Below are 11966 nucleotides of genomic sequence, written 5' to 3'. Positions count from 1 at the left end.
TTTACTCTCTGGAAAGTTTTGGAAAAAAAAGTCAAATGTCTAAATATCAGCTGTCTCACAGAGCTAAAATCTCATTTTCTGTTCTACTAGGTAAAGTATCCTTGACTCAAGATATGAAATTCGTTAAGTTTGTTGTATTTGATCATTGAGAAATCTTATTTTGGGATAAGTGCCATGGTTCTAATTTCCCACTATGGACCACTGAGTGTTGGAAGCTGCTTTTGTTCACTGTGTAAGGGCGCAGGAGCATAGCTTTAATTATTATATTTGTTTGAAGCAATAACTATTGCACCTATTGAAAACAATTATTCATTTCCCCATTTTGAAATATCATCTTTTTTTACTGGTGTAATTAAGCAAGTCAGAATGACTAGGATAGAAGAAAGCAGACAAAAATGTTGAATGTCATTATCTGCTGAAATTACATGCTTTTGTACTACGTATTTTACACATCACATCTTCCAAAAAGAAGCTTAAATGGAGAGAAGTTAAATGAAATGGTGTCAATACTCATGGTAGTCTGTGTCATATACAATAAGCCTTGCACTGCTCTGTTGTTCTATGCAGAAGCTGGTGATAATCAGTACCATCTTTATGTTCAGACCTGGAAAAAAGATGAAATCTGTGTTCTCACTCCGTACAATACCAGCAAACCAAGCCTTGTCTCTGTAAAAAAAAGCTTCTGTAGCCTTTGATATTACAATAGTTCACTGAAGGGCAATGCCTTCAAAAGTTCCTTATTTGTGAGAACAGATTCACATTACAAGCTCCCACTGGCACCATCTGGCCCAAAGTTAAATGGAAAATCCAAAGAATACACATAGAATGTGTGCATGTTAAATGAAACTATGATTAAGGAGAGTTGTGTCTATTTATATTGGTAAATGCTGTAGGTCTTGCAGTGATCTTGGGGGAGCATGTCTGTGTGCATGTGCGTATGAGAGTGGTGTTTTTAGACAAAAATGTCAAATACAAGTCCATAATCCCATAAGAATCTTTAACTACTTTAGGGATGGACAACTTGACACATGAGCTGTTAAAACCTGTAAACTGTTGTACTTTTACTGCATCATATTATCTATCTTTTTTTTCCAAGAGTGAATTCGCCTGTTTCAGAGTCTAAAATATCTAAGTCAAATAAAACCACCGCTCCCAGAAACATATTATTTAACAGAAATGATTTAATGATTTCAGTACTGTAAGGGATATGGTAAAGCGCGATGCAAAAATGTGTTTCTTTTGTTTTGTTTGTTGTTTTTTTGGGTTTTTTTTAACCTACTCAATAAGGTAACGTGCCAAGATACCTTTGAAAAAGCGGCAAAATGCATTTGTACACTTGAAGTCTGTCTTTTGCGTGTACATATTGATCCACACAGTGTAAATATATGCTTGAGTAACCCTGCTGAGTGAGAGCAAAGTTTACTTGTGATCACAAGGTCATCTCAGAGTGCAGGCAATACAGGAGATGCTCTGTGTTTATCTCCACAGCTAGAAACTATGACTTGGGGTTTTCTGAGTTACAAGTCTTGCTTTTAACTAGTCCTTAAGACTTTTCTTAGTTTGCCCAGATCCTTTTTGAGCCTACATAAAGTCTGAGCATAAAAAACATCCTGAGGAGCTGTGTGAGGCAGTATCTCAATTTTTTTTGCAACTTATTTTTTTCCTGCCCCCTAGGCCTTCTATTGGAAAAGAAAGGAAATAATAACACCTTATGCTTTTTCATTCTACTCATGGTTTTTATAGACTTTTATTCTATTCCTTCTCAGTCATCTCTTTCCCAGGCTGAAGGGTCCAAGTCTATTTAGTTATTCCTTCTACCAATATTATTCTTTAACTTTGATTATCCCTGATACCCTCCTCTGCACTTTCCTCAATTCTTGTTCTCACATCTCAAAAATAATATAATAGAAATGAGAGCATTCAAAATGTAGTTATATGAAGAATTTATGCAGTGGCATAGTAGTGCCTTCCCTTCTGTATTCTTTTTTGAATAATTTCTAGCATTCTATTTGCTTCTTTCACTGTTTTTGATGTGATGCTTTCATAAAACTGCATTACAACATCATCATCTCTATTATGTGCCTGCTACTCAGCTTGGATGCAGACTGAATTCTTACTATGTATGGAATCATGTTTTGGAGGCAGAAAATTAGAGCCAGGTTTGCTTAAGAGTAGTCAGCAAAAGATTTTTGGGAACACCAGTAAGTCTTAAAGAGAACACAATTTGAAATCTTCTACCTAAAAAATTCTGTACATCAAATTATAGGGCTTTGTTTTCACAGAATATTCTGAGATGGAAGGGACCCACAAGGATCATCGAGTCCCACTCTGAAGTAAATGGCCCATACAGGGATCAAACCCACTACCTTGGTGTCATTCCCTAACCAGCTGAGCTACAGAAATTTTGAGTAAATCTTATAAATACCCTGTGAGAGTCTGATGGTATTGTTATTGTAAGGTTGATATTAAGAATAATTTAGGATTTTTCCCCAGTCTTGTAACAGTGGAATTTATGGTTGAAATTTGAAAACTCCTAGATACGGCTCTGGGACCATTCCACTAATTATTTTAATATAATGATGTTAATTTGCAGGTTCTGATGTTGAAACTTTGTGTGATTTTTAAAGTTTGTAGAGTTTCTGTATGTTTTGATCTTGAGCCTTCTACTCTGCTAAAACCTAGTGGGAAAAACTAATCCTTTATTTTTCACTTCAAAAAATTCAAGTAAAGGTATGTGCCACATACTGTTCATCCCCGCTCTGGGGGGAAAAAAAAAAAGAGAGAGAATAATTTTTACCTGATTTGCCTTCAAGCTGGAAAACTGAATGGGAATTCAAAGGCTCACTATGAGAAAAAAAGAGCAAATGGTGATAAAATCAAATATTTCCCACAAAATAAAATATGAAACCTCAAAGGAAGATTACATGAGAAAAAGTTTCATTACTGCCTTTTTCTCACTGTTAGAGGGAATGGATGAAAATAATTTCTGTGGCGGTTTATTTTCATTCATTTTTACAAGTAAGACTTGGACCTTCTGTTCTGATCAGGCTGCCTAATATTCCTGAGTATTTAATCCTCTTAAGAAAGGAAATCCTCTTGGGGAAGTAAATTTGAAAAATCATACTATGCACCTCTATACATTTCAACTTGCACTTCAGCCTCTTGAAGGGCTCGATAAACTTTTCTGCTACTATTATTTACATCTGTTTTACATTATTACTTACATCTACTTATCTAAACACTGTTAGAACTAAAAGTTATGGAATTCTGTGTTTGTTTGGATCTCTGTGATGGAGTCAGAATCCTGTGACATAAAAGCATAGAATCATAGAATGGGTTGGGTTGGAAGGGATCTGAAAGATCACCTAGTTCCAACCTCCCTGCCATGGCCAGGGACACCTTAAAGTTCCATCCAACCTGTCCTGAACATTGTCTGGGATGGACCATCCACAACTTCCCTGGGCAGCCTGTTCCACTGCCTCACAGTAAACACAAAGCATTAAATAAAATTTACAGAACATCTCAATGTCTGTACTGAGTGAAGTGCTTGGTCTAGTGACTTATATCAATAACAATACTTTCATTTATCCCTGTCCAAGATTGCTATTCATATTAAACCAATACTTGCAAATCCTTGTTTTTTCGCATCAAAACCTGCTACAGCTGTTTTCAGCAGTAGTGCAGTCCTCCAGCAATTTCAGAAAACTTAAGTAAAACTCTTTAATCTCTTTACACTATCTTAGCTTACAAAATAATTTTCAGAGTATAATATGGAGTACAATTCTGCAAAGTATATGTTAAAAATTAAGATATTTTTGTGTCTAGGGAAATGAGCAATCTCTAGCTTTGCTTTCACAGTTTTTGCTTTCCACGGTTCTTGATAGTGGTCAACCCCCTTTCTGGTGCTGGATCTTCATGAGGAACTTATGGAGCTGGGAGTATGTTAGTAGTCTGTAGATTAATTTTGTGACTATAACCCAGAGTATCCTTCAGATTTTTAGAATTAAAAAAACTTAAACAAACAATGATGAATACCAGAGAAGGTGCAAACTGGAAATTTAATTTTAAATAAAAATTTTAAAATTTTAAATTATTTTATTAATAAAGTTTTGCAGCTACATGTTGCAACATATACATTTTAAGCTTCCAAATAGTCGCTTATTACAGAAATAGTGATCTTACTGAAAAACCCAAATTCCTTTTTCAGAGACTATGAAATCATCAGGACAGATGTTACACAGAAAGCACAAAAATGTTCTCTGACACAAATATCTTGCATATTAAGTAAAAGACAAAGATAGCATATGGATATAGAATAGCTGTAGAGCGCAAGGAAACAAGGCAAGTAAAGTTGTTCAGCCTGATTGTCCTTGTAGTAGCATCCCGTTGCCAATTTTTGCGTAAACACCACGGAGAAAAAAAACATATTTAAAGATTGATCATAGTGCAGCTTTGTGGAGGTTTCAGGGGAACTCCTCACAGAAAGAATGGAATATAAAAGACATAAACAACTCTGTAATTTTAATGAGACCTTGGCACTATGATGGGCCAGACCTGGAGTTTGGGATTAATAAGAAGATTGCCAGGGAAGAGAGGACTAAAGAGGTTTTTTAAAGAAAAGATACAGTTTACTTTTCATGAAACAGAAGAAACAGTAAGAAAAAAGATAGATGAAGAGTTGTACCTCTGTCAGAGTCTGACAACACATATGAATGTTCCAATAGGATTTCAGATGAGTGTGAACCAAATGGGACCACATTTGTTTGAGAAAGTAGTTCAAGAAACCTACAAATAAAAGGATGAAGATCACAGCTAGAAATATAAAAGTAAAAATTAAACAAATGTGAATAAACTTGTTCTTTTCATTCATAAGCAAGGAGTAAGTTTATATAATATCCTTGATTTGTATTTTATGTGACTGAAGCAGTCCAACAGTAAGTAAGTCCAACTGCTTAACAGTCCTTAAGCACACTTCTGGTATTGTGCTTAATACCAGAAGTGATTAAATAAAATTGCAGTTTTGTTTCTTGTGAGAACATGTCTTGTGACAACGCGCTCTCTGTCATTTCTACCATACCTCTAAATTTGCCTGTCAGTTTCAGCCAAAGGTGAAAGAATTCTCAATGATAAGTTCCTACAAATTTTATGAAAGCTGAACAAAAAAGGAAGAGATTCTCAAGCTGGTGTCCCAGAGAACGCTCAGACAAAGCAAAACCTGTACAGATTGATTGGGAGCAGCCAGCTTACTATGTAACTTGCTCTACATGACAAATGCACTGATGGGCCAGCCAGCACATAGGTAGGTCTCTATTCACAAAATTGCCTGTAGGACCCTACAAGAGAAGGGACAGAGAACAGTAATTGGATGTATTGAAGTATTAAGGGACAAAGGAAGCAAATCCATAAAGAAAAAAGCCTCATCAGCACTGCTCAGGGAAGGAGCTTTTTTAGTGTCTTAAGCAGAAACAACTCGGAATTTGAAAAGATAACACTACACCTGAACAGTCATAACCTGAGACTGTTAAAATCATCATAGTGTGTCACTCTAGTTATACTATAGTTCAGATTTTTACTAAAATTTATTATTTTAAATATTTTATACTAAATGCACTTGCAGTGTCATAAAGTTATTCTTCCATTTAAGCTGTTGTAAGACTGAAGTTAATTGATCATACGTGGTAAACACTGACTTTTGGGAGGGGGCAAAAATAATAAGACCCCCACATATATACAGATATACAGAGATGACAATTAGTAAGTGAGTCCATGTGTGCATGGGGTATCCTCCAAATGCACAGTGAATAGTGCTTCTCATCCCCAACTCACCAGGGATGATGGCAGGGTCTCCAGGCTCCTAGGCACTGATCGTCTTCCCTCTCACTATATTCATGAAACCGTGATGTCTGGAAAACAAGATGAAAGAGAGGATTGATATGCCGTTCTGGTTCCATACTACTAATTTTGCTAAAATAAAAACTAGGTAACTTATCAGCATGAGGACACCTCTTCAGAGGAGTAAAAATTTTTTATTTTTTGTCACTGAAGTAAAACAGTGTACTGGAATGTGGATAAGAAAATCTGCTAAGCAAGACAGTTATTTTGACACAGCTACTTCTCAGAGTGAAACAGTAGTTTAAAATCTATATAAAATTGAACTTAGCAAGGAGAGTAAAGAACAGAATATAGCTGTTTTTCTCCTGAATGGATAATTTGAATACAATTTCAAGTTAAAGTTAAAACTTCAGAAGAGTAGGATGAGAACTGGAAGTCACAGATCTTAAAATGTCACATGGATCTTAAGATGTTCAGTTTGCCTACTGAAAAGATTTTAAAGCACATTTGGTCCAAGACAAAGGGTATTTCTGAGATTCTAAATATGACATCTTGGCAATTGTTGTTTGTGTTATGCCAGTCTTAAGAGTTATACACATTGAGTATCGATACATATTCTGTTTTTCAGAAGTATAACCAAATGCACTGAAGAAAAAAAGGCAAACAAATTCACAGGTCCTTATGCTTTCCAGGTACCTTACAACATTGCCTCCTATGGAGCTATTTAACAGGAAAACCAGGGAGACTACGTACCTCTTTACAGGGTAGACTTTTTCATATTCTTTGTCTGGAAGCAGTCATAGGCACCTCTCCTGTTTTACCTCATTTGAAAATAGGGTTGTTATTAAAAATGTATGGTCCCCATCATAATCCAGTATAAAGCTTTGAATTACAATGAAAATGACAGTGCTTTATGCCACGTTTTCCCTAAAGAATATTCTTAGCTATGTTCATTCAGTGAAGTAAATATACACTTTTAGTCATCTTTATGAATTTTTTTTTATTTTAAAATTATTTTATTATTGAGTTTGAGCTATCCTGCAAAGCCATCATAAATAAAGGACTCTATATCACTTATAGTGCCTTAGCTATTGAGAAGGCACACATAGACTCAGAGCCCAGTCAAGTAAAGAGTAGAAGGCTGGTGAGTAATTTGACAGCTTAACACAAGCCCTGGCTCAACAGATATACTAACTGAGTTGTGTTAATTAATCTGTGTTCTGAATGGAACTCAGACTTTTTCTGAATGTTGATTATCGGGTTTCACCACCAATCTTCTGTAACAAAAACCCACAAAGCTAAGGAAGATGAGTTACCTTAGTGAGGCACTACTCTTGACAATGTATTTTATTGTGAGTATGGCAAAAAACTGAATTCAGGAAACAACAAAGTCTTCATCTGTGAAAGGAAAAAGGAGCAACAAAAGCCTCAAGTGTCTATGTTGTTGAGAAGATCTGAGAAAGAGGTTAGCAGCGTAGCACACACAAATCTGACAGCTGCTCTTTTAACATCACTGCAGACCTGCTACCCTACTGTAATTTTCTTCTAGTGTTCTTACCCTAGAACTATTTCCATTTCTACCAGCCTCACTGTTGTTGTCACCTCTTTCATCAAGTTAATTTTTACTTCAAAATAACCCAAAATGGTCCAAAACTTTGAGGTCAGCCTCAGTTTCAGTGAGAAGTTGAACTCAGTGATGCCTAGATGTTCCCTCTAACATTAATTTTTCTCAGATTCTATGATTTTAATTCCTTCAGTGGAAGAAAGATCAAATTACCATGGAGTTTCTTATCCTGTATTGTGCTTATACTTTCTGTTGTGATTAGGACATTATCTAGTTATTATAATGGATGTAAAAAACCTCCTCATTTGTTCATGCTTTTCTGCAGAAATTGTCACGGTGCGCTTGCTCGCAGTGTCTGGCCCTTGCCACCTAACCATATTACTCTGTTAGGAACAGATAGCCGTTTTAGTAGGGGGTCATAGGCTTGCCAAGAAAGCTGCGTGTTGAATTCACAGCCACTGGAAAGGAAACAGGCAGGTTGAAAAGCCCCCAGGTTACCTGGCAAACACAGCTGATCACTAGTTTCCATTTTATCCCTGTTTTTGTCATTTTCCAGCCTTTTTTCTAAAAGAAAATTAAAACAAAAAATGTTTTGATTTTTGCTTTGAAAAAGTGCTGTGGAATTTCAGTGTTTGATCAAGATGTAAAGATTTCATTCCGGACAGTCTGGTATAAGTTTTGTTTTTCTGAGCTGCCCCATATGAACTGCTGCTCAGGTTGGTCTTTTATTGCAGTTCCCTGGAAGGATCTCAATTCCCGCTGGGCTCCACAGTTGCTGAATAGATGGTGCATCAGGGAAACACTTGGCACTGGTACCTTCTGGATTTTTTCACTGAAACTGTTTTTACAAGCTCACCTATTATTACACACCAGAGGATCCACATATTAAAAAACACATGTAGCAAGTAATAAGAGTCCTTCAGTGTTAGGTAAAACTGAGTGCTTCAGGACATTTGTGTCATGGCACTCACTGTTCATGCTCTGATATTTGATGTGAAATTTGTTACGTTTGAGATCTCTGCTCCAGTAGGGGCTGACAGAAACATGAACAGACACATACAAAAGTCATATCCATCATGTTACGTTAATGTAAATCAATGTGTCTGCAGTTATTGCAGATGGGGAATAAATTGCATATTGGACTACCAAAGCAGTTTTGCATAAGCTGTGTTGGGCTTGAAAGTCAGCCTTAAAAAACAACAACAAATCTTTTTCTTCTCAACGAGATGGACTGCCTTTTTCTAGATGCAGGACTTAGTTTTTATCTTCTGAGTTGTGAAAGAAACTGAAATAAAAAAATCCTTTCTCAAACTCATAAGAGAAGCAGAGGGCAGTGATAATCTCTAACTTGTGCACAGTCATACTCGCGGGATAGCAATAAATTTTCCCACAGCTTTCTAATTTATTCGAATGAGAAATAGGGGTCTTTAAGCTGCAATCGTTATAATCAACAATGCTGTTAATGGCTATTCCCATATTTCTGAGACTCTATTAAGTAAATGAATTTTAGGTCTCTGTGACATAAACTGCATGTCCTGATGTTACTTTGAAATATCACTGAATTTCTGATTAAAATTATTGTGTAATATGTCAAGCGTTGGTACAATTGATCACATTTATCCCACTTATATAATATTATCATCTAATCCTATAGTATAGATAACAATAGGTTTTTCATGTCCATGGACAGGGAATAAGGACTATCTCTTCTTGCCTTTGTAAAATTCGGGGGTAGAAGACATCTCTTTGGAAACATCTCTTTGCACTACTCTTGGTTTTACTCAGAAGGACAGTTAAGATATAGAAGTAGATACTAAACCCATATAATATGTTATCCTTAGGAAAAGGAAGAATTACAATTCTTTATTGTTCTGTGAAATAGAGTATATTATGCTAAACCTTTGCAACCTTTCAGAAAATGTCTCTTTCAAAAGGTTTAAATACAAGATGAAAGTATGAGCAAAACTAGAGTTCAGGCAAAGGGGAAAAGGTTTGCTGTTGGCACAAATGTCATGAAGGGACAGAAAGGAGGAGGAAGACAAAGCTGGGCACACTGCAGCTACTGGGAGGACATTCAGCCTGTGACTGCAAACTGAAGGTGGGGGAGGAAAAGCAAACTAACAAAAAGGAGAAAGTGTCTTTTTGTGTTCAGCACAGAACTCCTTAGTACCTTGTCTCCCTGCAAGTCACTGATTAACTGGCTGAGAAACACAGTGAACTGAACTCAGTAGAGTAACAGAGAAGGATATAGACAGAAAGGAAAAAATGAGAAACTTTTGCCATTAGAACAAAAAGAAATTTTTACATATCATATTCAATCCAAAGGTGTGAAAGATACTTAAAAGAAGCATAATCACAGGGAATAAAAAAAGAAGGAAAGACAGCAGGTAAGTGAGAGCAAAATGGTAGGTAAAAGCAGAGTAATGTTTCAGATACAAAAGTTAAAGACAAGAATTTGGAGAACAAGGAATAAATGGATTATGGTGTCTGAAGTGATAACCAAATGAAAAATGGAAAACATTAAGGTGGATTCACAAAACACCAAATGAAATATGGAAGTTAGACTAAAATAAGAAACATGGGCAGACATATAATGAGCAGAGATATGGCAGAGGAATTTTCTTTTTTTGGTATTTACAGAGAAAAATATATTTTAGTGGATCAATTTATTTTAAATGCTTATGTTTTGGTGACATTTCAGTGCAGAGAAAATGAAAACACAATTCTTTCTTTTTTATCACAGAATCATAGAATACCCTGAGTTGGAAGGGACTCACAAGGAATGCCAACATCCAACTCCTGGCCCTGCACAGAACAGTGCCAAGAATCACACCATGTGTCCAAGAGTGTTGTCCAGCTGCTTCTTGAACTCTGTCAGGCTTGGTTCTGTGAACATTTTGCAAGGCAGCCTGTGCCAGTGCTCAAGCATAGTCTGGGTGAAGAACCTTTCCCTAATATCCAACCTAAACCTCCCCTAGCACAGCTTCATGCCATTCCCTCAGGTCCTGTCATTGGTCACCAGAGTGAAGAGACTGGTGCCTTCCCCTCTGCTTCCCCTTGCGAGGAACCTGTATGTACTTCTTCCACCAGTGAACTTACCCTCACCTATGATGTTTTCCAAAATGATGATTATCTTCTTTCCAGAAATGTTACATTTACTAGCTGCATCTAAAAGAACTGCAAGTTAATGACACCAACATGCAAGAGCAGATATTGAGAGTAAAACAAAGACTACTGGTTAAATCAGTGCTCACGCAACATGCAAAAGGAACAGCAATGACATTTAATTTCAGTAACCTATTCCAGATGGGAACGTGGAAGAATAAATGTGTTCCTCTCTTTTGAAAAATTTTCAAAAAGTACCTGCAGGTTTGCAGATAGCAACTATTACAACATATCCAAAAGTTTGATTTTCTACCAGCAGTTATATGGTAGATATAAGTTACATAAGTGTGGATCTGGGGAAATGAATTTAAAATGCATACATGCTATTGTTATAAAATTAAATTAAACTTGAGGAGAAAGATTCTTGATTTTTATTTTAAGTCAAATCTTGAGAATAAATTGCAAGTACTCAAGTTTAGTCCCTAAAATGCATCTGAAGGAGACATTCTTAGAATCATATTTTAGCAGGAAGATAGTACATGAGTAGGTTAACCTGTACCTCCTGTAATCCAGGCAGGTTCTGACTTTCACAGAAGGAAGAAAAAAGTTGAGTGAACCCTGTCAACACCATGAAAGATTTTTTTTTTTATAAAACTATTATTTATTAACAAATGCATGTGCATGTGTATTCATAAATTTGTGTATTCATTAATGACCAAACATGTTTGCATGCATGAGCACTGGATAAATTACTTTTGTGTTCTTCCCATGCCATAAATTCTGCTACCTACTTGACTTATTTTCTTCTGAAGATAGAAAATTCAACCTTTTATTAATCATAAGATGAAAGCCATTCATGTAATTGTTCACATTCAGCTGTGTAAAATTAACCTACATGGGGATGAGAAAGTTCAACAAAGCAGCACTGTGTTTCATTTATTAGAAGTTACAAATCCGAAATTAAAGAAATATAAATAACCTGTCATTTCCATATAGATAATGACAGGTTAGTCTTTCAAGGGAGTGTAATACTTGCACATCAGAAGTTTTACTTTCCTAGGGATTTCTGTAAATACTGCCTCATACTTTCTTCTAAATCTGCCCACTCTACAGAAAAACCCAAACAAAACAAAGCAGATAATGGAAAATGTGAACTTCCTCAAAAGCCTCCTCTTTTAGTTTCCTTCTTCAAAGACATAATGGAAATGAAGAAGATATGAAGTAAACTGATGCCAACAAAAGCTGCCATTAAGAAATATTTCCAGGTATGGCCTACAAAAAATCCATGAAAAAATATGGTGTTATTGGTACTTCTATTTTGAGACTTCATTTGATATTCAAGATTCCCCTTCTACTGTTTTAATTGATTAAATGTAATATGTTAAAATTATAGTATCTTTTAATTTAAATTAAATTTAAATTAAATTTAATACTATAATTTAATACTATAATTTAAAATTATAGT

At 35.7% G+C, this 11966-nt stretch overlaps 2 long non-coding RNA genes across 2 annotated transcripts; both read right to left on the bottom strand.

The window, feature by feature from the left end:
• Nucleotides 1–433: 433 nt before the first annotated feature.
• Nucleotides 434–3170, bottom strand: LOC120323924. Its single transcript, XR_005564869.1, has 3 exons — nucleotides 3132–3170; nucleotides 2798–2844; nucleotides 434–604 (listed from the first exon to the last, which is right to left on the bottom strand). It is a non-coding gene; the product is annotated as an uncharacterized LOC120323924 (long non-coding RNA).
• Nucleotides 3171–4592: 1422 nt separating this feature from the next.
• Nucleotides 4593–10564, bottom strand: LOC120323923. Its single transcript, XR_005564868.1, has 3 exons — nucleotides 10496–10564; nucleotides 5827–5903; nucleotides 4593–4785 (listed from the first exon to the last, which is right to left on the bottom strand). It is a non-coding gene; the product is annotated as an uncharacterized LOC120323923 (long non-coding RNA).
• Nucleotides 10565–11966: the final 1402 nt, after the last annotated feature.

This window comes from Pipra filicauda, unplaced genomic scaffold, assembly GCF_003945595.2.
Source record: "Pipra filicauda isolate LSUMZ 115617 unplaced genomic scaffold, ASM394559v2 scaffold37_size4185640_pilon, whole genome shotgun sequence".
Taxonomy (NCBI): domain Eukaryota; kingdom Metazoa; phylum Chordata; class Aves; order Passeriformes; family Pipridae; genus Pipra; species Pipra filicauda.
Note: the sequence above shows the minus strand (reverse complement) of the source record. Positions and strands in the feature narration are given on the sequence as shown.